The 26,961-nt window shown below is 35.4% G+C and overlaps 1 pseudogene; it reads right to left on the reverse strand.

Moving 5' to 3' along the window:
• The window catches only part of LOC125655855 (phospholipid-transporting ATPase ABCA3-like), a 42,606-nt pseudogene that overhangs the window by 3,617 nt on the left and 12,028 nt on the right, over positions 1-26,961 (reverse strand).

Consider the following 26,961-nt stretch of genomic DNA (forward strand, 5'->3'; position numbering starts at 1 on the left):
CCTTGGAAGAGGCCACCGACCTTCAGAAAGTAAACTGGTAAGCTTTCTCACTCACCGGCGCGAGCGGGATTCGAACCCGCGCCGACAGAGGTGAGACGCCGTGTGATTTTGAGCGCGATGCTCTAACCACTCGGCCACGGAGGCCACTTGAAGGGTAGAGAGTCTTTACAAGCGTTTTCTATGAAGTCCAGTAGTGACCGAAAACTTTAAACTATTGATCCCACACTCCATAGGGTTTTTCCTCTCTTGATAACAACGCTTTAAATGAAGGATCGAATTAACCGAGAAACAAATATATATAAATCCTTTCGATAAAGTCACGTAAAGCCCTTAAATTTTGACATTTTGACACCAATTTCAATAGGTTATTTCACTCTTGATAATAAAGATTACGAAATATGAAACCCAACAATTAAAAGTGGCTGGTAGAATATCTACATGTTCAGTGTTACACAAGTACGATTTGTAATGACTATATCCCTTATTGCATTGAATAACGATGTGATAATAAATGCTACAGATGTACGTTAAAGTATCTAAAAAATCAGTGGGTTCTAAAAAGTGAAGGTTTACAAAAATATAGTGTGACAGACGCCAAAAGGGGTAATACCCTACCCATACATTACTTTGAATTAGCAACACAAATAAAACATGATACATGTTTTAAAGTATTTTGCATCTGTAAAAAAAAAACTACAATAGCGTTAAGTACGCATGCATGTTGAAGCATACATTGGAATATACAATAGCGCATAGTACGTGATGGAGCATTCATTAAGATATGTATTTAATAATAATACCATATTTATATAGCACCTTTGCATACACTATGTACGCTCAAAGGTGTTTAATATACCAGTAGACCAACCTGTATGTTCCACACAGTTTGTCAGCGTACTCATTGAGGGTAACGGCATCCATCAGAACGTTTACAACTCGTCTGATCTCTTTCTCGCTCACTCCACGAAGTCTAGCGTATAGGGTCAATATTTCCCTCCCCGTCAAGGTTTCAATCAACGCATCAAACTGGGGACAATACCCAAGACACTTCTGAACCTTAGATGTGAAAGAAACACTTGTTAATGCATGTATTACATCTCCCTCTGTCATTCAATGGACTAGTTTCAAATTTTAGATAAGACGTCACACATTGACGATTTACAAGTTATATGTATGGTACAATGAAAATCGAAACAAAATCTAACACACTTCAAGATCTTATAGTATAATTGTTTCACCATCCTTATGTTAGTTGTTAAGAGTTGTTCAATGAATTTTGACAAACGAAGTTAATAGAGTTTTCCTAAATTAAAGTTTTGGTAGTCTTAAGATCAGACATTACAAAAACGTCCAAAATTATTGAAAAAATACAAATTACCATCATCTTACATTTGCTATACACATCATAAGTCTGAAATATATCATAGGAAAGCTGTTTACCTGCCTTAGCTGACTCTCAACACTAAAGCCATTTATGTAGGCGTCACCGCTGGAAATCATTACATCGCCCGTCAACATTTTGAATGTTGTCGTCTTCCCTGCGCCATTTTGACCTAATAGACCAAAACAATCTTCTTCGGATATTCCTACGCTTATGCCCTTAACTGCATCGAAGTCATCAATGATACCATACGTTTTCGTCAGATGTTTGATGATCTATTTATCAGTACTCATAAGACCATTCACCTGAGTGGTGGCAACTCTCCTTGCCTCTTTTGCTACATCTATATCCGGTACAATGTTGTGGACCGGGACAAAATTAACATTGCTGATTGAATTCCCAAAAAAAGCTGGGTACAAGTGACGTTTTATGATTCCGCTATCCAAAAGAAGAACTAAACCTAGGTAAACGACAACCTGGATTGACATCATGAGCAGGTATTTACCACATCCAGGGTAGTTCCACTCCAAGTAGTTGTTATCTTGACAATTCTTTATTGTACCTATCATACAAAGAGATATACCAATAATGTATTCATACAAATAAATATGATTGATGAGGATATCGAAACAATACAAAATGCATACAGGATGATATCAGCTTCCCCATTGTTAACTTCCCATATTTTTGTAGCAATATTACATTATCAACTCCATATGACTTTTATACGCAAGAGTTTGTTCCACGTATGATCAGTTTTTAAATCGAGGCAGGTTACTGACAAGCAAGTTGATAGTGCAGGGGTTTCAACGCTTTTCTCAAAAATTGTCGGGATTTTACAGATTAAATCGTTATCATATCGATATAGTTTACCAATACAACCTATCATTAGTTCAAATGCTGTCTGACATGTTTCATACCGATTGTTACGCCGTTATTGGCACACTAATTTTGACTATGTATAACTTCGTTTAACTGATCAATATATAGGGGTCATGGAGGATGTGACCAGTCTACAGGGGATTCTTACTCATCCTAGGCACCTGATCCCACCTATGGTGTACCCAAGAGTCCATGTTTGCCCAACTCTCTATTTTGTATTGCTTATAGGGGCTATGAGATTGATCACTGTTCATTATCTTCACATTACACTATAACCGGCTGATATGAAGCATGCTATATCATGCAGAATTATTCAGCATCAGTCTGCACTTCCATGTATAGCATGTTTAGTGCAGCCGTAAGTGTTGTAGGTAAGACATGCTCATCGACGTCTAATCATAAGACGAATTAGCAAACTCCACTAGATTAAGTTTAGCCTTATCATAGTCTCATTATTAGCTTTAAACTGCCCACAGTGTAAGTCACAAATTGACATAGAATATGTATGAAACAAGGAATACTATGGCTAAACTAAAATAGTGCTTGATAGAGGCTGAGGAACCTCACATTTACATTAAGCACCTTAATATTTGAATTCTTCAAATGAAATCCACTTCTTCGTATCGTGCGACCGACTGAGATAGGTACTTCTTGTACACTCTCTCAACATTAACTTAATTCAAAATTACATGAAATGTTATCTGAACACGTCATAGCTAACAATATATGGTAACGTTACTCCGAAGAGTATTGTTACCATACACACACTCTTGTATGCAACATGTGTCTACTATAATTGTAAAGAATTTCACAATGTATCCAGCGTGCTCCGGTCACGGTAGCTCAGTGGTAGAGCGTTCCTTTGTAACCGGATGATCGTGAGCTCGAGCGCCGTTGGTATCATCCAAGATGTAAATGTAGGCAGTGACTACTTCTTCGCCATACGCACGCCATTTAAAAGTGAAGAGGACAGGTTTTGGATATTACTTCAACAATGCAGGTTCTGTGTCGCGGCAGGTGTTGGTATATCAAATAACACTTATTGGTACGCCCGTAAGCGCTATGCATAGGTCAAAATATGTGGTACGTCACCTACAGCTGGTGACATCTCAATAGGATTAAAAACAATTAGACTGGGTGTAAAGTAACAAAATGAAAATCAAATCCTACCGTGCATATACATAGCAATAAGAAATTATAGATAGATATATCGATAGATAAATAGATACCTAAGAGTTCTGTCAATGAACTTTGTTTTTGGCATGCTATTCGCATTGCATATCTGGCATAGATGTTCGTAAATATGTTTCCTAAGCAGTAATGCGGTAGGATGACCATAAACAAGTTATCCATGTCCTCGGCGGCGCTTGTCGTCTTTTCTAGTGGATGCAGGAAGGTGACCATAAGCAAGGTAAATAACCCTACAATTCAGAAAAATTACTGGTTTTTCACGGGGATAAATTTACTGCTGGCATGGAATTCCCTTTCCGGTGAGAATATTGCATACTCATAGAAGCCGGGATTACATCTGTTCGAAGAGCAGTAACATATATTTATCATTATAATGTCTGCTATCACACATTATGTTGATAATATATACAAGAATAAAGAAAAACTAAAACTCTACCGTAATCCTCTACAGAGTAGACTTACTGTGTTAATACATCCTGCAGACATAATTGTGTAACGAATACAATCTCTTTGACGTTGACAGATGAAACAACAAGGGGTTGTGTTTTTAAAAAGACACCACCCAATTCCCCATTACTATGGGGTAATGAGGTGTATTTAATACCTGCTGCATAATAATGACTCTCCTATTTACAAAGTTATAATTGAATAATTATGTACATATGCACATAAAAAGCTGCAAAGCGGTTTTTTTTCCCCTGACAAACGACGTAACCATATACTTACAAACATTGGCCGCATGTAAGTCGTCCATTTGTGACAAGCAGTTGTGAATATGGTAGCTATCATGTTCTCTGTTTTATTATTCTTATAAATGGCTTTATGCACAGTGCATGTGATGTGCCATGCAAAATCACAATATATAAACATAAAAATCATTCTTTGCATCTATTATGGAATATCTACTCACCAGCCACTGTGTTGATAATACTCATTCCTACTGTACCGCCTGCAGATGATCGGAAGATAAATTGCAAGAGATACATCCACGATATTGATGCCAGACCAAACAGACAAAGACTTAGAAACACAAGTCCTAGTCTCTTGTCCTCCGTGTATGCCTTGATTTGGAAGCCAGCAAAACAAATTAGAATGAGGAAAATTGGAATCAGGTAATGGATAAAATCCCATGTCAGATTGGCAAGCCAGAATACCCTGGAGCTCACGTCGCTCACTTTTTGTAAGTGTTTGGCCCCCGAGGACTTCTCACGGATGTGGAACATACTGAAAGACGCCACTAGACATGAAAGTCCAAACAAAATACAAAGGGGGAGACTAAGTCCTTTAAATGTTGCAAGACCTGAATTGTGAGAAAAATGTCTTAAATCTTTACTCAGTGGAAGTGGTTTATTTATTGTATTGATGCTTTTAGATTGTCCACAGTGAAGTTTGAGAAGGAAATTCATCGTGTACGACAGACTGATTCCAAGAGAGTGAATCACTTCACCATTAAAGTAACTGATGATTTGATTGTCTTCAAAGCCAAACCCTATGACAAATTTCGAATTGAAAGCTCTTTGTCCGATTTGTTTCATATGAACTAGCCAAAATTTATCGATATTAAAATCAGAAGTCATCTCATATTCAGAAACTTTATAGCCATTATTAATGAACCAATTTGCAAACTCCCGAGTTGTGTTTTCCGCCAATGTCGTTGGATTCGGTCCTGAAGTGACTGTAGTAATGGAATTTGGAAAAGGGTGAAATCTAGCTGGAGTAGCGGATTGGTATGGTCCGATAACTTCGCTAATGACCTATCAGTCAAAAGGCCAAAAATTGTTAGTAACACAGGAACCGCCAGTTGAAAAAATACCATTAAGCGACTCCGCCACGTATGCAATGCTTTTTTCACTAACAGCCCTCGGTATTGTTGAAATGCAGCTGATATTCCACTGTTCTTTACAAACCCCTTGTTGAAAGCTGAGCAAAAGAAATATAACTTGCATCATTGCATCTTCGGTGATCTGAATATGTGCTAAAATCGAAACTTACAAAGAACTAGAGCCACGAATAGCCAAAAATGGCCCTTGGTCAGAATTTTATATTATTTTCGGGGACAGAAGCCAATAATATCTATTTTTCAGATGTGTTATTCTTTTTCCGATATCTTTTCAATATTTTTAGGTATTGACGTTCAAAATACTCATTGTTTTTGGCCGGATTTTTATTTTTATAACGTCACAATTTTACAACGTTTCATGTACCTTTACATAAAAGTTCTCTAGGTATCAAAGTGAATCAAAAACAGTACTCAGTGCAATTAAATTATGATATTGTACATATTTAAATATGTCTATGTTAATTCCTACAAAACACACACACATTTAGTATACTCGTACATCTCTTTCTCCTCTCTCTGTTAGCCTCCTTTCCCTCTTATATATATATATATATATATATATATATATATATATATAATGCAACTATTCAACAGTTTTAAAGTAATATCAATTCAGTACCCCTTTACTTGGCTTTGTTATTTAAGTATGACATGAAGATAAATCCTGATATCTTAAAGGTATAACCATTTATTGCACAGAGCGATGTTTTTCAGGGATTGTTTCTCAAAATCTTCCTCAAGGGATGTACATGAAAACACAGTGGATCCAATCGTTGACTTATGAATAAGATCTATTGACCTATGTATGTGCGTTTCAATATTACATGTAGTTATGTTGCATAGTGATCACTTCATTTAAGAATCTTTTATAAGTCTGCAGATTTGAGGGGTGGGATATTATCATTGGGGGTTGTTATTATTATCCCACATGTACATGTAAACACGCTGAAAACAATGACAGCCAGGCTTCTGACAGCAGTGTTGTTATTTAAGACACGTGCTGCTACATGTACAACTTTGGACAGTGAATAAACATTTTAATCCTATGTTTCACACTTTTATTTTTGCACACCAATAGCAATTGTTGCATAAAATTTTGTGTTTTGCTATAGGAAATTACATTGATGGTGTGTGTGTGTGTGGGGGGGGTGATAGGGAAACTGTTATAAACGTAGCCGTACATGAACATTTAGTTTAGCCATATGGAAATAATTCATTTCACATTAGGATAAGAACAATTTCCACGTGATCTCATTATCAGGTAAAATATGTTCCATTTATTTAATTCCATTAGTTTCCTATCCGGATCATTTATTACAATGATATAAACCTGTGTGCATTTCAAAATGCCTTATCATCATTATACATGTAACTCCATATAACATTTATGAAATGAATTCATTTATTAAAAAATCATATTTTGATATACTGCTGCATAATAGAATTTGGTTAGTGTGCAAACGAAATTAAGCGGGGTTACCAATAGAACCTAATTTTCACACCAATAGAAATAAAAAATTTATCAATCAAGAGGTGAATTGACACATCTGTAGTTTGGCATTCACCATGAAAATTTGCTTATCTTAACACTTCCACATTTCTTCCTGTCATTAGGTTTAGTTCTTTTCTTACATAATTGTATGAGGGAAACCGTTTTTCGTTATCAGACGCTCCTCCATATTACAAACACTCGAGCTAAAGTGTAGTTTAATAATGTGTTCGGTTCTTCCTTTTATAATGCTTAGTAATATTTTGCTTAATCATATTGGGTAAAAACAAAAAAAAAATTAATACATTCATCAACGTTTACTTCAGGAACGAGTGCCATTTATTAGTCCAGTCATAATACTAATTAACCCAGAACAAATTGCAACAGAAAAAATATATGCGTAAAAACTTTGAACTATATCCCTAGAACACCCCATCAAAAATCGCCACATAAATATTTTGTCTAAGTAAAATTATAACAATTTTTAAATGTTGCTAATTTTGTTAAATGAAAATAAGGCCATTGGGCCGCCATAACCAGTTCCGAATTTTATAATTTTTTTCCGGAGATAGCAAGACAATGGAAATCATGGTTTAAAAACAGTCGAAATTGAATTTTTTCGTAAGTTTTATATACAAATGTACAAATAGTTCATATCTTAGTTGATATACCTCATAATTCAGCACCGATAAACTTTTATTTACATAAAATAAACACGAAATCCATACATAACAGACGCTACCTACCCATAATGCACTAAAGTAATATAAAACCGTTATTTATCCGTCTTTAACCAATATTGGGCGTATTTCAAATGATATTTAATCAAGGATACTCTAGTTTAACTTCAGACGATCATAATCAAAAGTATTCCGTACCAAAATAATTCGAAATCCGACAGAAGGGGGATGCAGACGAAAATTAAATCTATGGAACGCGTGTTTAACAAAAAGGTACCGAGACATTTCGTTATTTACGTTTTTCCATTTTATTCAAGAAAATACTTCTTAATTAATGTCAAAACATTTATATATTATTTTGTTTGATATTCAATAAATTATTTGTTGCAATTTTGAAAGAGAAAATCTACCGAACGCTTAGAAATTCTGTTAATAAGCGATTTCAAACTCGGGTGTTCACTTTGTTGTTGTTTTTGAGCATCACTGAAGAGACATTATTTGTCGAAATGCGCATCTGGTGCATCAAAATTGGTACCGTATAAGTTTTACTTTATATACATATTTTGACAACAGAAAATCCTAAACCCCAATAGCTTCTGGAACTTTACACCTGTGCTCCTACTATGATTTCGCCCAGGGCCCACGAGAGGCAGGGGGTTAAGATGACCCTCCAGACTTCCTGCCTCCTTTTGGCACGCACATCATTTCGTTGCGGCTGATCTCGTCTTCTACTCATCAGATGAGTAAAATACGAGATCAGCCGTGGGTATCCGACAAGACTTTGAGGACATTATGCAAATTACAATTTATATTATGTAAGAAAAGGTATGTGTACTATACACATGTATAAATAAAAATTATATATGTTGTGGTGCTTCTCTTTGTTGAGAATTTAGCTTTACAGGTAATCACTACACCAAAATTTTACCTGGCTCGTTAAAGTATCTCATATGATATATAATTTCATAACAAAAATATCATATAAGATAATTTAGAGATTGCATCACTCTTTTGATGGCGAGAGATCATACTTTATAATGATATGAGATGCTTTAATGCGCCATTAAATAAAATTTAGAGTAGCAATTCGCATAACAATAACTTTATCAGATATATGCAAGGTAAAGATAACGAACAGTGATCAATCTCATAACTCCTACAAGCAATACAAAATAGATAGTTGGGCAAACACGGACCCCTGGACACACCAGAGGTGGGATCAGGTGGCTAGGAGGAGTAAGCATCTCCTGTTGACCGGTCACACCCGCCGTGAGCCATATATATATGAGAGAATTTTGATTGATTGTTTCTTGTTTAATGTCTCTCGGGAGAATTTTTCACCCATATGGAGATGTCACCAAGACCGGTGAAGGGCTTCAACTTTAGACCTTTGCTCGGTAATTACGGTCATTGAGCAGTGAGGGTTGTTTAGCGTGCCACACCTACTGTGACACGGGACATCCGTTTTTAAGGTCATCTCCGAGGACCCGTGACATTCACACCTGATGCCGAACGTTTGGCAATGGAACTGTCAATACCTATTTTAACGACTTAGTTCTGTCACGCCCGGGATTCGAACGCTCTAACCTATAGATCAGTGTGGCGGAGAGAGAAAAGTTTAGTGTATATTCAATTTAAAGTAACATTTCAAGGATAAATAGCCCTAGAAATTACATGTACAACATCGGTTGAAGTGCACACTCTTCCACCAACGTCAAATGCAACAAAATATCATTCTCTTAGAGCATTCTATCAAGTAAAACAATGGACTGGTAATGACGAAAACATGAATTTGACGGACTTTGGGTGGACCATTGAAGAGAATATGTGCTTACCTGTAAGATCAACCATGCTTCCTGCACCTGACGAACTCTTAAAAACAATTTATTGTAGATGCAAAATCAGTTGTGATACCAAACGTTGCAACTGCAGAAAACATGGACTAGAATGCTCAATAGCATGTACCGAGTGTCGAGGCACAACTTGCGTGTACGATTTTAGCCCAAATGAAGATTCCGATTCCGAGGATTCATAATATTAAAAACAGTAAGATATAGAAAAAATATGAAATGTTAAAGATAGCTGTGAATCGAAACATTATGATAACTTTGTTAAACGTTATCTAAGAGGCTTACAAAATAGAACTTGCTTTGTCATGTTTATGAGAGTTAATTATCAATCTTAGCTGTTGAAAATCACATTTCTGTATAATTTTCACCAAAAATGACGTTTTTGTCCCTTAAAATACGTATGTATGGTACTAGAAATTAAATTTTTGTTCCTTATGATGCAGTATTTAGTTTTCAAATAACTAAAATGGACTATTTTTCAGACTAAAGCTTTGTATTTATGATTTCCAGTTTTTTGCGATTTTTCTTCAAAATCCATGATTTTTACCTCAAAAAATCTATATAATGCAAATTTCAATTGATGGCGATTTGTAATATAGCATAAAGGACACTGTAAGCTATCCAAAAAACATGAAAACATTTCTGTTGCAATTAGTTCTAGGTTCAGCACAATCTGGCGTAGAATGACTGGACTATATATGTTCATCTCTATTTTAATCAGTATTAATAAGATCTTTTTCCCCATTTGACATTTTCTATTTTGTTATAATGTAAAACATACGGTACCAATTTTGATGCACCAGATGCGCATTTCAACAAATAATGTCTCTTCAATGATTCTCAACCAAAATGTTTGAAATCCGAAATAATAATGAAGTTTTAGAGTTATTATAGGGAAAAACAGTGTGCCAAATATGTGGAGTCAAATTCGTCTAAGGATAAAAGCTATGAGTGAGGGAGATAATCCTTAATTTTGAAATGAATTTCTAAATTTTATAACAGAATATACATCCGTATTTTCAGGCTAGTAACGAAGTACTTAGCTACTGGGCTGTAGAGATCCTCGGGGACTAACAGTCCACCAACAGAGGCCTCAACCCAGGGGTCATAATGCAAAACTTATACGGTACCAATGTTGATGCTCCAGATGCGCATTTCAACAAATAATGTCTCTTCAGTGATGCTCAACCGAAATGTTTGAAATCCGAAATAACAATGAAGTTTTAGAGCTATTATAGGGGAAAACAGTGTGCCAAAAAAGTGGAGTCAAATTCGTCTAAGAATAAGAGCTATGCGTGAGGGAGATAATCCTTAATTTTGAAATGAATTTCTAAATTTTATAACAGAATTAAATATACATCCGTATTTTCAAGCTAGTAACGAAGTACTTTGCTACTGGGCTGTAGAGACCCTCGGGGACCAGCAGAGGCCTCGACCCAGGGGTCATAATGCAAAACTTGTACGGTACAAATGTTGATGCTCCAGATGCGCATTTCGACAAATAATGTATCTTCATAAGAGTTATGATTTTGCATATTTATTGATGAGACTGAATTTTAAATGATAAATATAATTGAAACAATCAAATATACACTATTTTCGGTAACATTTTTTTTACTTTTTTTTCATTTTCGAATTATTAAAATCATTATCCTTCTTAATAACCTGCCTTGTATTTTTGCTAATTAGATCTAACGTAATTCTGTTTGTCAATGAATTTCATTTACAAGCAAAACAAGGTCCATACTACTAGATATATTTTTCGTATACATATTTGTATGTATGAATTTCTATACATTGATTTCTGTTGGATGAAATATGCAATGGGCCAGAATAGCTGTGTGTCGAAATATAACGGTACCCGAAGACGTATGCCCAAATCGGTTGACACGTAAACAACCGAACGAATATTGTAGGTCAGAGACTTGTAGCCTACAGTTTATCCTTTGTAATGGTATGTGGACGCCTAATTTTTGTATGTTATCCATATATTGTACGATAACTTTAGAAATCATTAAACAATACGAGATATATATTTTCACATCTAAGTAGCCTATCGAGTTAGGCATCCCTCGGACCTCTAACTCCAAGGCTTGCGATAGCGATTTCATCATGATCATCAGTGCTAAGAAAACTGAATGCACGGAGATGAAACATGTGAAGCCAGATATTCATTAAATTCAACGACCTTCAGCTAATTAAAAAATATATACAGTGTGGTAACGTATAAAGAAAATGTGTAGAAGTAAAGGCAAAAAGATGGTCGGATTTCGATTGTATGTGGAGTGGATTGGGGGACTTAACTTCGTAATTGTTTGATGCAAGGTGAAGATAACGAACAGTGATCAAATAACTAAAACTATTTAACTAGTGCAGGGTTTTTGTAACTATTCCTAAGACGGTTGCATATATATTCAGGTTCATAAATTGTGCACATAATCTATTTGAAATTTTGGGGGGACAACATCGATCGATTTAAAGTGTACATAACCCGATTCCGACGATGGCGTGGATGCGGTTTTATTTTAATAATATTGTTTGAAATAATCATATTTATTAACTTTGAATAATTACTAGTTTCGTAAAAAGACAAAGGAGCAATCCCCAACTATAATATTTAAATATTACGATTTGTATTAAACCTATAGATTTGAAAAATATTCAGATTTCGTGCATGGAATGTGAAATTCCGGTTATTTGGAGAACATAAAAAGTAAGAATTCACATATCCCCCAGGTGATCCAATAAATATTAATGAATTGTAAATTAGTATATTACATATTGCATATAAGTTAAGAGTTTTTTGGATCGAGGCCTGGGGGTTATACTAATTGTTGGTGCATATTGTTGGAAATTATACTTTTACAAAACAATTCCAACTGTTATGGGTTCCGCATGTTATAATTTCAATATGCGTGAATTTTCGCGGACAAACACACTGGATTTATAAAGAAGGCCTAAGCTATTTCATATTATGATGGAATTTTGGAATGAAGATACTTCACAGGGTATTAGTGTCTCTTGTTACTGATGATATAAATAATTGGAGCTGAAAATGAATTGTGAAGATGAATGATGAGGATAGATATATGACTTATAGTTCATTGTTTAAAGGACGCATCGCATGTTTCTAAACGTGTTTGATTTTTTAAGCAAAATTAATTTTATTTATTCTTAAAATTACTTTAAATATGTTGAGTAGTTTTTTAGTTTGAAAGTGATGAAATTCAACGATAAGCATGTTTACTTTCGATATTTTATACGCCATTATGTGTGACATCATATGCCATCTCGGGTTTCAAAACGGTTGTTGGCCATTTCATACACATTTTTTTTTTATTTTTCGAAGGAAGGTGTGAGGTAAAAGAAGTGGATGATAATTTTCATTTGACGGAACAAGGAATATGCTTTTAAAAGGTCACCTTTACCCGTGTACTTTTTTAAAAAAGTAGTTGGACAGAGACCCAAATAAACTGCGAGAAAATGGTTACATCGAAACTAAGCACTACTTGACTTACAAGATATGCGTTCTGTTTTGGTTTTCAAATTCAATACACACCCGCAACAATTGACTGTTACCTTGTAGAATCAAACAACTCTAGCAACCGGTAAATTTACAAAAATATTACGATAAAAAATACTTGAACTTTCCATTATTGTATTTCCTAACTTATTAACCGAATTATGCTTTCATTTTTATGTATCCGTAACATCACGTACAGTATTCGCTGTGGTACCACTCGCCGTGTAGATCACAGCTCAATAATAATAATAATAATAATAAAATTGCTTTATCAAAATAAAGTATTATGATTTCGATTTGAAATTTGATTTAGATTTTTTGGGGGGCCTAGTTGTCATCGTTGTGTCTTATCATAATTTGTCTAATCCAAAAATAGATAATAATTGCACTGTTTATTTCATATATTAAAAACACCTAGTACAGTGCAAAAGGAATAACATGACCAAATAGTCTTTATACAGTAAACCATATAAACAGTACTTACTTGCAATTGTCGACTCCATATTCGCTTTCCTAGCTAGATTTTGAGTATTTACATCGCTAATTGTACGCACTGGTGGCCAAATGATATAAGACTCGGGATATTTGTCAACATCCATGTAAATGTTGCAGAGGCTAAAAAATGGTGAATAAATTAGACCACTAAAAGTTTTTAACGATATTCAACACAACGTTCACAATCAATTGATAAAACAAATATCGCATGTGATATAACTTTACCATGTGACTACCTAATTAACTTTTTTACTTTTTAAAATCGGAGCTTATATTTAAATCCATTTAGTGGCTAATCATCATTTTTTTTCGGCTAACTAACTATTAGTTCTAATTTCTATAAGCATGAGAAAGACAAAATGAATGTAATTGTGCATACTTTGGAAACATGCGTTATGTCGGTTAATGCCCAGGAATTGTCCACTGATGTGTAAACGCCACCAACTATTCGTTTAGGGCGTATCAGATAATTCCCAACAATATTAACCCCGGGCTCCGTTAGTACTATAAATAACTTTGTAATACGCCCTACACAAATCTCTTAAATCAAATGAACTACCTCAAGACGTCTTAATCGTCAATATGAGTGACAATCCTCGACAGAATCCAAAACAAGCAACTTCCATACCTATATCAAGGTTTGTTTCATTGGAATTGTCCTGAAGGGATGTTCCGTCCGTCATGTGAAGTTGTACCTGGTGATGGTCTCTTATGTCATTGTAATGAGCCTTGTTGTCACTCCCTTCATCATCTTTCACCCTATCCATGAGATACATTCATACAAGACAAAATTTACAATGCATGGAACAGAGCATCCATTCTATGACATTGAAGTGTTTCATTTAGAATGTGAAGCGTTGACGCTTTTATCATACTTGTGTTTTTTTTATTATTAAAGTAGAACTGGTCATTCTAATGTGAGTTAATGCGCTTGGATATGGTCATTTTATTTTAAATCATTAATCACTTTAAGAACACTTCTTCCATGGTTGTTGCCGACATTCCAAAGCTACTGATTCCAAGTTCTGGGCCTTTTTCTTCTAGTTCTGTAAACAGGTCTTCAAATTTGGATGTTCCTTCCGTAGGAAGTAGAAACGATAATTCCGCCCCGACCTCAGTATCTAGAGAAGCTGCAGGAATGTGGATTTGAATTATTTCCAGTAATTTGGAAACATCACACCGAGGTTCCTTCACCATCACCAAGCTTATATTTAAATCCATTTAGTGGCTAATCAGTGCCTTTAATTTAATGATAACAATTTGAAATGAAATTACTTTGGTAAACATTTACTGAATGAGGAAGGTAATCATGACTGAAGATGATTATGATCACTACGATGCTAAAATGATGATATTTTATTCCCTTTTAGGAGAAAAGTCAGAATGACGTTGTGTATGTAGCTGACTGTATGTGGATATTGCAAAAAAAGATATTCAATTAAAGATTATCAAATTGTTTAGGATATACCATATAGCTTTTTAAGAAACATGGATGACCCGCAGCATTTCACAACTCCATCTGCCATGATAGCAATACGATCACCAAGAACATCGGCTTCCTCCATGAAATGAGTCGACAACACGATAGTTCGACCGTCTTTATATCTCTTAAGAATATTCCATAACTGGCGCCTAGCCCCAGGATCCATGCCTGATGTTGGTTCGTCCAGTACAATTACCTGAATTATTTATTCTCTATCATATATAAATATATGTATGGGAAATCGAAACAGAGCAATTCTGAAAAACTGAAGTTATTTAAATGCAAGAATACGTATGCATTTGATATCTTGCCTGCAATGTTTTGTTTTCATTTTATGATGATCAAAGCTAAAACATGAAATAAATTTTATAATTCATCATGAAGCATTGAAGTTATTTAAATGCAAGAATACGTATGCATTTGATATCTTGCCTGCAATGTTTTGTTTTCATTTTATGATGATCAAAGCTAAAACATGAAATAAATTTTATAATTCATTATGAAGCATTCAATATTCTTTCTTACTATTCACACATAAATAATCTACAGCAAACATACAATTATCAGATCGTTACAAAATTGAATAGAAATTATTGGTGTTTGACATCTACACTCACATCAAGTACAATAGAGTAGGGGGTGTATTCAAACATGTATTATGCCTATAACATGAAGGTATCAAATATCTTATAATTGTACCATAATTGTACCTGTAAATACATGATGTATCAAAGAGAGGGGAAAATGACTAGATATAGGAACAGAAGAGAATAAAAGAGCACATATAATTGAGCTTTGAATGTAGTTTTGCTTATGATATACAAGTATCTGTTTTTAATATATGACTATCTATTTTCCTAAATCATATCACACACCATTCTCCAGCAACTTTCACCCTCATTTGTATCTACTTATGATGTCGTAATTAATATTCATAACATAGACCTCTTGGTATTAAGCGTCAATGAATTTTGCATGTCTTTGTATACTTTTATATGCCCTTGTACCCTGCATTATATTTGTACAATATGAACATGTATTCGAGAAAATCGGTATATTCTGTATATCAGGACTACGTATTTAACAACAAATGTTAAAATTTTATTATCAATATTGTCGTAAAGGGTGAAAGAAAACACGCCTTGTACTTTGTAAGCTGTGTTATAATGGAGAATATTCACACACACACACACACACACACACACACAGAGAGAGAGAGAGAGAGAGAGAGAGAGAGAGAGAGAGAGAGAGAGAGAGAGAGAGACCAAAACCATGTCTTTTATCTAAAAACCACTTCGTTCAAAATATAAAGACTGTATGATCACTTGTAAGTATTGGTACATAATGACATACGTTATCTTTATGCTTAGTTATCTCTGTCGCAAGTAAAGAATTTCTAGTAGCACTTAAACCGGTGGTATCGTCTAAATTCAAATGTGCCTTCGAACAAGCGAAATACTATTTGCAGCGCTCTATCTATATCATTGCAGAATAGCGACTTGGGACTCATTTTCCTGGCAACATGTACGCTTACGAGCACATGCACCGTCATCTTTTTAGACCACAGATGTTGTACCGATACGATTTGTAAATCATTGCACGTAAACATTGCATTGTAGCATAGTTTTGGCACATTACGTGATTCAGCATCCAGCTAACACATCTTCCAGACTTAATTGCAGTCTTCATATAATCCCTACCTATGATTGCGATACCGCTACCATCTGTAAATCATTAGATGTGAAAGTTAGACGTTGTATAGTGTACTGTTTTCGGTCTGTGTGTAACTGCTTACACGTTCTCTAACTTTTGTGGCTGTTGCGACAACCGCTCTTCTTTCCAGCCTTTAACGTTCACACATTTCTAACCGTGTCGCTCTGCATTCTATCCATCAACAGAATATATAAAAGACTTCGGAACTTCGCTGTGGTATATAGCATCCATACATCTTAGTACACAGCTTGTAATGTGAAACGCAGTTTCACTACTACTACTACTTCTCTCTCTCTCTCTCTCTCTCTCTCTCTCTCTCTCTCTCTCTCTCTCTCTCTCTCTCTCATACCACATTTCTAATATTCTCCCAATACAAAACCAATTATAAGACATACAAGGATGAAAACCATACATGTACCTTTGAGTCTCCACTAATGGCTATGGCAACCGACAATTTCCGTTTTTGACCGCCTGATAAGGTTCGTGCCAGATCATTTTGCTTTCCCTCGAGTTTGAAGAGGCTAAGCGTATCTCTGATGTCTTCATTTATCCTTCTTGCATCACGTTTCTTAAGCTTGGGTTAAGAATTAGCAAAACGCATTACAATTCTAAGACTTTTAGATTGTGCACAGGGTGAACAAAACAACATAGCCTATGTTATCAATCTATTTTCCTTATTTTTATGTATTTCGTTAGCTGCCAGAGTAATGTTTCCCTCTATATCCTTACTCTTTATTTCTGTCTTTTATGTGAAAGTATATCGTAAGTGTGAAAGTGAGTGTTTGCGTAAATAGCATTGAGTCCCCATACCCGCTGGTCGGGTTGTTATGTAGGGGTACTTCTAAAAATCCTGACTAAAAGAATTGAAAAAAGGTGTTGAACCGGGAAAAAATTACATATTTGGTCTCATATACAACCTCGCATTGGGTCAAATGCTGTCTGACGTGTTTCATACCGATTGTTAAGCCGTTCTTGGCACACTGAACAGTCTCGATTGAAGTCAGCATTTCGCAAATTATATGGTCGGTATAACGATCTAGTTCGTCAATACAACCTCGCATTGGGTCAAATGCTGTCTGACGTGTTTCATACCGATTGTTAAGCCGTTCTTGGCACACTGATTTTGACTGCGGATAACTCCGTTTACCTGATCAGGATATGGGGCTCACGGCGGGTGTGACCGGTCAACAGGGGATGCTTACTCCTACTAAGCACCTGATCCCACCGCTGGTGTGTCCAGGGGTCCGTGTTTCCCAACTATCTATTTTCTATTGCTTGTAGGAGTTATGAGATTGGTCACCGTTCGTTATCTTCACCTTGCATAAACATCCAAAAATGAAGTAGGGAGAGGGCTGACATAGGCTATGTCTGCTGCCCAGTCCCACTCACATATCAGTGAATAAAACATTGTTTAAATTAGATTAGAATGATGTGGTGCTTTATGGTTTATTATATCAAATGTTACCTTGTAATAAAATTCTAACTGCTCTTTTACAGTCAGATTGTCAAATAAAATATCATGTTGTGGACACATGCCTAGACTTCCACGAACACTTCTAATGTTATCATCTATGTCATATCCGTTAACTTGAGCAGAACCGGATGTTGATGGAATAAATCCTAGCCAAAAACAATGAAAACGTGAAAGAATTGTAATGTATGTACAAAGTGTATCACTTTTTGAAACATAAGTATCAATACTCAGTACTAAACCTTACCAGTCAACATAGACATGGTTGTGGTTTTCCCTGCGCCAGTGTGCCCCAAAAATGCAGTTATCTGCCCTTGGTAAAAGTTTAGAGATGTGTCGGCCACGGCAACAGTGTCTTTCATTCCCGACTTGAACACCTATCAATCAAGTGAAATTGACATTTTATTGAAATACATAATCCCCCAGACAGTCCAAATCAATATTGCATTGTTATATTACTCCCATGGGTTTGCATGAAATCATCACAGCTATTCAGTTAATTTCATTTAAGAAATATTTCGTCATGTTGAAAACATAATTGGATTGGGCAGTTGGCATTGCCTATATAAGCCATCTTCATTCAACGTACATAATCAATATCATACAGAACGAGAAATATTTCATTATAGGTTGTGTAATTAGAGATGGATACTAACCGTGTAACATTATAATGATATTGGATTAAATAAACTATTAGTAACAGCAAATAGCAGATTATTGATGTGTTTAAACATTGTAGGTTAGTTTGCTACATAGAACAATAATATTGGATTAAGTAGACTGTTTGATAACAGCAATACAATATTGATTCCTGGTATGTTTCAAATCATATGATAATTTACAACTCAATGTAGGACAGACAGAAGTAATTTAGGTATGGATATCAAGAATTACTAAAACGAAAAGGAAGAAATAAACAAGTTCGTTCTGTGATTAGTTCAATTTGCATTAAACTTTTTCGGTTTTCTTTTTATAGCCATGTCGTAATATTAAATACAAATCACTTAATGCGATTATTTGCTTTGGTTGCTATGCGAAGAAACGTAATATAAATATCGCTTTCATATCGGCTAATGTAATTTTTCTTGGATTGATAATTACTTAGATCAACCTCAACGAAAATCTGCAATCGTATTTAATATCACTCTTATATCAAGAAATTGATGGAAGATTAGTGCAGATGATAAAGAATCAGTGAAGAAGATTGCGGTTTCTCTAAAATGATCTCCAAAGCCTTTATAGTTAACCGTATACAGGATAACTACATGTTCTGAAAGGGTAGAATTACAATCTTAGTTTTGATGTGGTTATTCTATAAAAATATATACTAATGCAAGGTGAAGATAACGAACAGTGATCAATCTCATAACTCCTACAAGCAATACAAAATAGATAGTTGGGCAAACACGGACCCCTGGACACACCAGAGGTGGGATCAGGTGCCTAGGAGGAATATCGTTGTATAAAGTCCACTCTGTCAATGAAAATTTCCCAGCGTAACGGAAAGTTCCATTATATAGAGAAATAAAATCCGTGAATGGAGATTAAATAATGGTCTCTCCTACAATGAAACCGCCAAAATGGAGAACACAGTCATCCTCATCATCAATTTCCTTAATATCACATTGCCGTAGAAACCTATCGCAGCATTATAGTGATCAGAAATGTAAACAGTGCGTTATCTACTATTAAATATACAGAGGGACAAACAAACAGATCGGCAGAATGGTAAACTTCAACTCTACATATCAAGAAAAATTTTAGTAATGAGCTTATATGAAAATGTCATGCACATAATAGTATTTTGCAAGAAATTCTAAAATATTTCTTGATCGAAATGAAAATATTGTCTGAATATATACATAGTCCTGTCAGCTGAGCTTACACTTATCATCACCATCAATATCAGTCTAATATACTGTTTCCGTATTCCGTAAGATTAAGTGACTTATTTCAAAGGCGTCTCCAGTTGAAATGACTTTACCTTTCGTAAATGACTCATACTAATTCCGATATCCAGTCCAGATGGCTCATCTTCAAAATACTTTGAGTTATTTTTAACTTCTTGGTTTGTAGCCTTACTTATCTGTTTCCCGCCACACCAGTAAGTTTTCTGTTTAAAAGATTGATATCGTAATATAATTATTTATACATATTTATTGGAATGTATGTAAGAAATGTCAAATCTTTATTAAAGTAATCAGAATGTATTCCACCTATGGTATATCTGCGGTCCGTGCTCTTGAGAAGATTTTTACATGATTATCTCCCCTTTGAAGGGGATATAATCCTTCATTTGGACAAACTTAAATCTCCTTTACCCAAGGAGGATTTGTTCCACGCTTGATTTAAATTGGCAAAGTGATACTGGAGAGGAACATAATTTCATATATACTTTGATCCTTTATTGTAATCTTGCCGTATCGCCAGGGACAATGGTGTGAAGGAACTTGAATCTACATTGTGTCTGGAAGCTTGCATGTGAATTTCCACTTTTCTAGCACTGTGGTTTTTTGGAAGAAGATTCTTAAATGAGCACTACCCATTTTATTCCTTTTCTTGACCATCTCTTCTTTTCATCTTAAGAAATTGAAGCCACTTTACGTAACAATGAGTTGTAACAAGTTTGATTGAAATTTACCAAATGGTTCTGGATAAGGTGTTTCCTATGTATACTTATGCAAAACTTTAACCCCCTATTGGAGCTTCATCCTATCCTTCGGAACCATGGTGTGTTTACACTATATCAGAAGATTTTCATTAAATTTTCACTTTTATACCCCAGTGGTCCTTGAAAAGGAAACCCTTACATGTCATCAACCTATTTGCCTTATCTTTATTATCTCCCCCTTTGAAAGGGACATGACCCTTTGCTTGAACAGACTCGAACGACAAAGACATCGCATAGTAGATTTGATATCTATAAAATATACAACCTATAAGAAAGGTGGGTAAAGTTTTCAATAAACGTATTTAGAGATCATTAAAATATTATATGAACATTTCAATCCCATGTGTTATAGAATCTCTCTCTCTCTCTCTCTCTCTCTCTCTCTCTCTCTCTCTTGCACACACACACACACACACACACACACACACACACACACACACACACACACACACACACGAAAATTGTAAACATAAATATATTGTAGCAGTATCAAACCGTGAAAGGAAAATAATACGATTGAGGAACTCCAAATTCCCCAGGTCTAATGCCGTCTATGTACCACGTAATCAAGATGTAGATGGCGATGTCCACCCAAAGCATCAAAATGGCGTCACCAAACGAAAAGGTTCCATCAACAGTGGGCGGTTTGGTGAAATTGCTCCACTTAACACCGATTCCTGTAGGTGATTTGCATGTTTTAGCAAACGAAATTTGTTTTTAAGATGTTCGCTATTCTTTCATTTTCACATTGGGGTTATACGATCATATCTTATCAATCACGCAATAAAATATACTAATTGATTTAAGATTCTTTATAGTTTCCATGATTCCTTCAGTTATGTGAAAATTTTTAATGAGTAGATTACCTTTCAATTCGTATTGGGATGCTAACGTAAATCCAAAGGCCATCGCCATGTTGTTTAGTAAGCATATTGTCATTTTCTGAGCTCTGGTCATATCTTCGAACTTCGAATCAAGTGCAAAGTTGGGAATGATGGTGACGAAAAAAATAAAACCGCAAAAATATGATGCAGTGCTTGCTGAAAAAAAAGTTTTTTAATCGTCTAAACCCGAAGAAAACATAATGATGTATAATGTGTACTTGTGAAATCCCGATTCTAAAAAATAAAAAAACATTCCAACTGAGCCTGTTTTACTTAGATAGAGTGAAAAAACGGATCTCCTATGAAAATACTGAAAATGCAAAAAAATAATTCAAACTGCTTTACTTGTATAGGCATTGCGCTAGAGTAAAAACGAATTTACATGTATGGAATAAGCAGTATACCAATCGATCTCGGGGTTATAATACCACACATTTGATGAGAACATTCTCAGACTCAAAGGGACATTAACTGTTATTTTGCCACCAAAGTGTTCCATATAATATATTTCGGTAATAACACCAGTATGAAAGGTGAAGACAACGAACAGTGATCAATCTCATGACTCCTCTATTCAATTATTTCAAACACTTTTAATCTCCAAGCAGGTATATGAGTGTGTAATGTTGGTGATTAAATAATCATTGCCTTGCAAAACACTAATTCTTCCTTATATATTTCTTTACACTAAAAGCGGTTATCTAACGTAGTTTTATAAGGTTTCTCTGGCGTTTTGTACAAAATAAATGTTTTAGTAGTCATTAATATACACTGCTATGCCATTGATACGTTCCATGAGAAAAACATGGTTGTCATCACTTTCACAGCTAATGCTCCTTTAAGGATGTTCCCTCCTGGGGTTTTTTTTCAGAAGTATCAAACTTTTTGGATATCCCATTTTAACTGATGCATCTTTATCAAAATTACAATTCAAACATTAGAGAATAGAATGTTAGTGCAAATTTAAAGAATTAGAGTCACCCAAAATCACTCCTTTGCTGAAACTATTTTATTCTTAAAATTCTCCAATTCCACAAAAAAAAACCACTAATACAATTATTAATGACAGAATGATGTTGATTGTCTTTTGTTTCATGAAAACCAATCCTAATTGTTCATTTTAACTTTTAAATAAAATTCTACAAATAAGCAAATGTCATTTAACATTATTGGGTGAATATGAAACAATTTTGAAATCCTATTTCGACAAAAGATGTAATGTGGCAAGGATGTCTGTATCAAACTTTTGATGAAATGTCATTTTGTCGAGGTGCATAGGAGTTGAAGAGCTCACATTTCTTTGCTATGTTATCAAGGCGCGTGTCATTTTAGTGTTTATATAGGTTAAATGTACTAGTAAAGGTTTCGTTTAATTACCAAACGATTATTCAAATTTCAAGTTAATTCTGAACACAATTAAATACTGTCTAGGTTTGGCACCTCTAACTTTGTTTTAAACATGCTATTTTCTATCTTAATGTAAACAAACACATGGCACGAGCCGTGTTTACAAAACAAAAACTTATAAGTGTTGTATCTTACTTTTGACTCAACAACTGATATTCAAATTTTGGTTCACCACTAGAAATATATTAGTTAAGCGTTGTAAACAATAGAAATGGAAAAACAAAATTTGAACATGTTCAGCTCAAATTGTGTTCATGTCTCCTTAGCGCTACAACAGCTGGTTTATCATAAGATATTCAATTTATTGTGATTAAATTTGATTTACCATTCATTTACCAAACACTATTTAGTTGCTTTTCATTATTGTCGATTAATTGATTCAATTTACTTTGTTTGACCTCCCTCTCGAGAACTTTTATTCATTGCCGTTGAAGGTCTACAAAATTTAGGCCTATTCTCGGCGCTTACGATCTTTGAGCAGGGAGGGATCTTTATCGTGTCACACCTGCTGTGGCACTGGGCCTCGAATTTTGCGGTCTCATGCGACGAACCGCCCCATTTAGTCGACTCTTACGACATGTAAGGGGTATTAAGGACCTATTCTAACCCGGGTCCTCATGGGACCTTTATTGTCGATGCGCAAAAGTGTCTATATGCCAATGCGTCTAAAGGTCTATCAGTCGATACATGTATGTCTAGATGTTCAAGTGTCTATCTGTCGATAAGTTTGTGTGTCTATAAGTCGACATGTCTATATGTCGATGTGTCTAAGTGTCTATCTGTCGATGTGTCTAAGTTTCTATATTTCGATGTGTCTGCACACCAAAGTGCCTTTGTGTCGATGTTTCTGAGTACTTTGTTTATGATATACCGGTATGTACATCATGCTGAATATATATTTTAAATTTGAAGCCTATGCATTCACTTTTGTTGTAGTTAAGTAACTTTTCTCTAGAATTGATTATATATGTTTTGTCATCTTTACCAACAAACGAAATCTAATTGTGTTAAAACGTAATATGTGAAATGTAGTGTGTACAAATCGTACTATTTTATGTCATTTAGATCGATTTATTTCTAACGGAAATGTTACACACGGGTTAGTCTTCTTTCCGTTCAAACTATTGTTCTCCTCCATCACAAAAGAATCCCTCATGAAAATGTTGCACACGTTAAATCACATATCGATGTCTGCGTCTGATAATACACAAGTCGTCACGCGTCAAGTTTGATTTGGTGTTCCAGATCTGAAGATGAAATCGATCTCATTTGGTAATGATTACCATAAATAACGTGAGCTGAAATGTATTTTGACGTCATCAATTTCAGAGGATGCCAATCGATAATAATTCAGAAAACTTAGTGTGATGAACAACAAATTCGGATTACACTCAGTGTAATTTAAAGTAATATACATTGTATATACTAGCGGAAATAAGAAACTGTGCATTATAAAATTTAGTATAATTTTTCTATATTTATTGTTTATATTTATAAAATCTAAACAATCGATAAAGGTGATGTTCTTGAACAATATCGGATAGTACCCGACTCAGATGCACGGACTTTTCCATGGTTAGTGAACATATGTTGTTTATTGAAGTGTTCGTACGCACGAGTTTCACTGGCCACTACGGTAAGAGGTGTAAAAAGTTTGTTTGGACACTATTCGTTAAGGAAAGCACTTTAGTTTTGACAAAATTTACCATTCTGTCATGCCACGACTCAGCGAAAACCAATGTAATCGTGCTGTTGGGATGCTTCAAGCTGGAATGGCACACAATATCGTAACAAGAGAATTTGGAGTTCATCGGAACACCGTCCAGTCATTATGGAGACGTTTCCAACAATATGGTAGCACGCGGGATGGGCCACGTTCTGGGCGTCCTCGTGTGACGTCGCGTCGACAGGACAACCATATTAGACTTGTGCACCTGAGAAATCGTTTCCAGACAGCAAGTTTGACTGCTCGTAGCATTCCTGGACTTCGACCAATCAGTCCAAGAACTGTGCGTAATCGTCTGCTCGAGCACAATATCACACCAAGACGTCCAACGGTGCGCACAATACTGCTTCAGCGCCATCGTATCGCTAGACTAGCGTGGTGCAGACGACATCTGCAATTCAGAATACAGGACTGGGCCAATAATCTGTTCACTGATTAATCCAGATTTCATTTGGATAGCAGTGACGGCCGTTGTAGAGTACATCGTCGTGTTGGGGAGCGGTACCAGGACGCTTGTGTTGTGCAACGTCGACAATTCAGTGGAGGTAGCGTTATGGTGTGGGGTGGAATAACAACACGTGGAAGGACCCCTCTACAAATTGTCAATGGAAATATCACCGGTGTACGCTATCGAGACGAAATTATTCAGCGCTATGTGATACCCTTCATGCAGAGACAGCAAAATCACATCACTCTGCAGCAAGACAACGCAAGGCCACATGTTGCACGTGTAGTCAGGGACTTTTCTGTTCAACAGAATGTCGATGTTTTGCCTTGGCTAGCTGTTTCCCCCGATTTATCGCCGATCGAGCACGTCTGGGATGAAATGGAACGACGTCTACACCGTTTACCAAATCAGTCAGTGATATTGGCTAATTTATGCCAGGCTTTCACCAACATCTGGAACAACATCCCTCAAGCATTTCTGAACATTTTAGTGGCATCAATGAGGCGCCGTTGCCTCATTGATGCCACTAAAATGTTCAGAAATGCTTGAGGGATGTTGTTCCAGATGTTGGTTAAAGCCTGGCATAAATCAGCCAATATCACTGACTGATTTGGTAAACGGCGTAGACGTCGTTCCATTTCATCCCAGACGTGCTCGATCGGCGATAAATCGGGGGAAACAGCTAGCCAAGGCAAAACATCGACATGCGTGAATGTAAATAGTGGTCACACGCGTTATTAACGTTGTTAATTCAAGTTCGAATACCAGTGTATTTCGAGTGTGCTGAAATTGACGTTATTCAGTATTACAGTTTCTTTTTTGTCGCTAGTATACAATATGCAATTTTGATAAATTCACCAGAATATAAAAGTATATTTCAGTAAGTATTAATAATGTGGAGAAATGTTGTCGCTTTTACTCCCAAATTCATTTTGATGTCTCGAAGTATGACAATTCCTTCATTTAATTTTATACATCATTACTTTTGGAGGATGTTTTTCGAATACCTAACGATCAAAACCCCGTTAGTGCCATGTCATCGTAAGTGATGATTGTTCCTTTCCCAAACGCTTGGCATTTAGAGGTGAAAATCACAGGTCTTTCGGAGATGATCTTTAAAATGGAGGTTCTTTGTCGCGGCAGGCGTTGCACGTTAAAAAACCCTCAATGTTACGGCCCTGAGCGCTAAGCATTGGTCTAAATATATGGTACTTAACCTACAGCTGGTGACGTCTCAATATTAGTGAAACTTTTTTAAAGCTACATTTTCCAAATTTCAGCAATTTTTCCACTTTGTAAAAACTCTGTTAGATAATTTCACGGACGTTGTTATGGGCTGTACGACAAATCACACATAATGTCGCTTGTTTAACAAGAATTATTTTATTTTAAATCGGTGTTTACAAACAACCGTCACTAGGCCATTTCTAGTGGCAGTGATGTGTCTAGTTCAGATTTTCAGATCATCGGTGGTCTTATCTGTGTAAAGCTGTGTATTTTGTTACAACAGTACCGTGCCATAAATTTAATAAAATTATCAAATACCTCTAAGTAATTTGTTATTTTACGCTCTTGCAGACTTAACATTAGACAGTTGAATTTAAGTTATAACATCATTTTCGGATTCCTCTGACGCGTTTGAGGCTATTTTCAGACGCCTAACAGACAATCTATAATTTGTGCGTACCTGCTATATTTACTTTTTAAATAATAATCTCATTTCTTTCTTTTACATGCAAACGTTTTCAGGTATATGATTAATGGAAAGTTAATAACTCTAAAAATCAATTAATCTACTTTAAAGTAATTCTGTACAAAAATATTACA

This window comes from Ostrea edulis, chromosome 7, assembly GCF_947568905.1.
Source record: "Ostrea edulis chromosome 7, xbOstEdul1.1, whole genome shotgun sequence".
Lineage (NCBI taxonomy): Eukaryota > Metazoa > Mollusca > Bivalvia > Ostreida > Ostreidae > Ostrea > Ostrea edulis.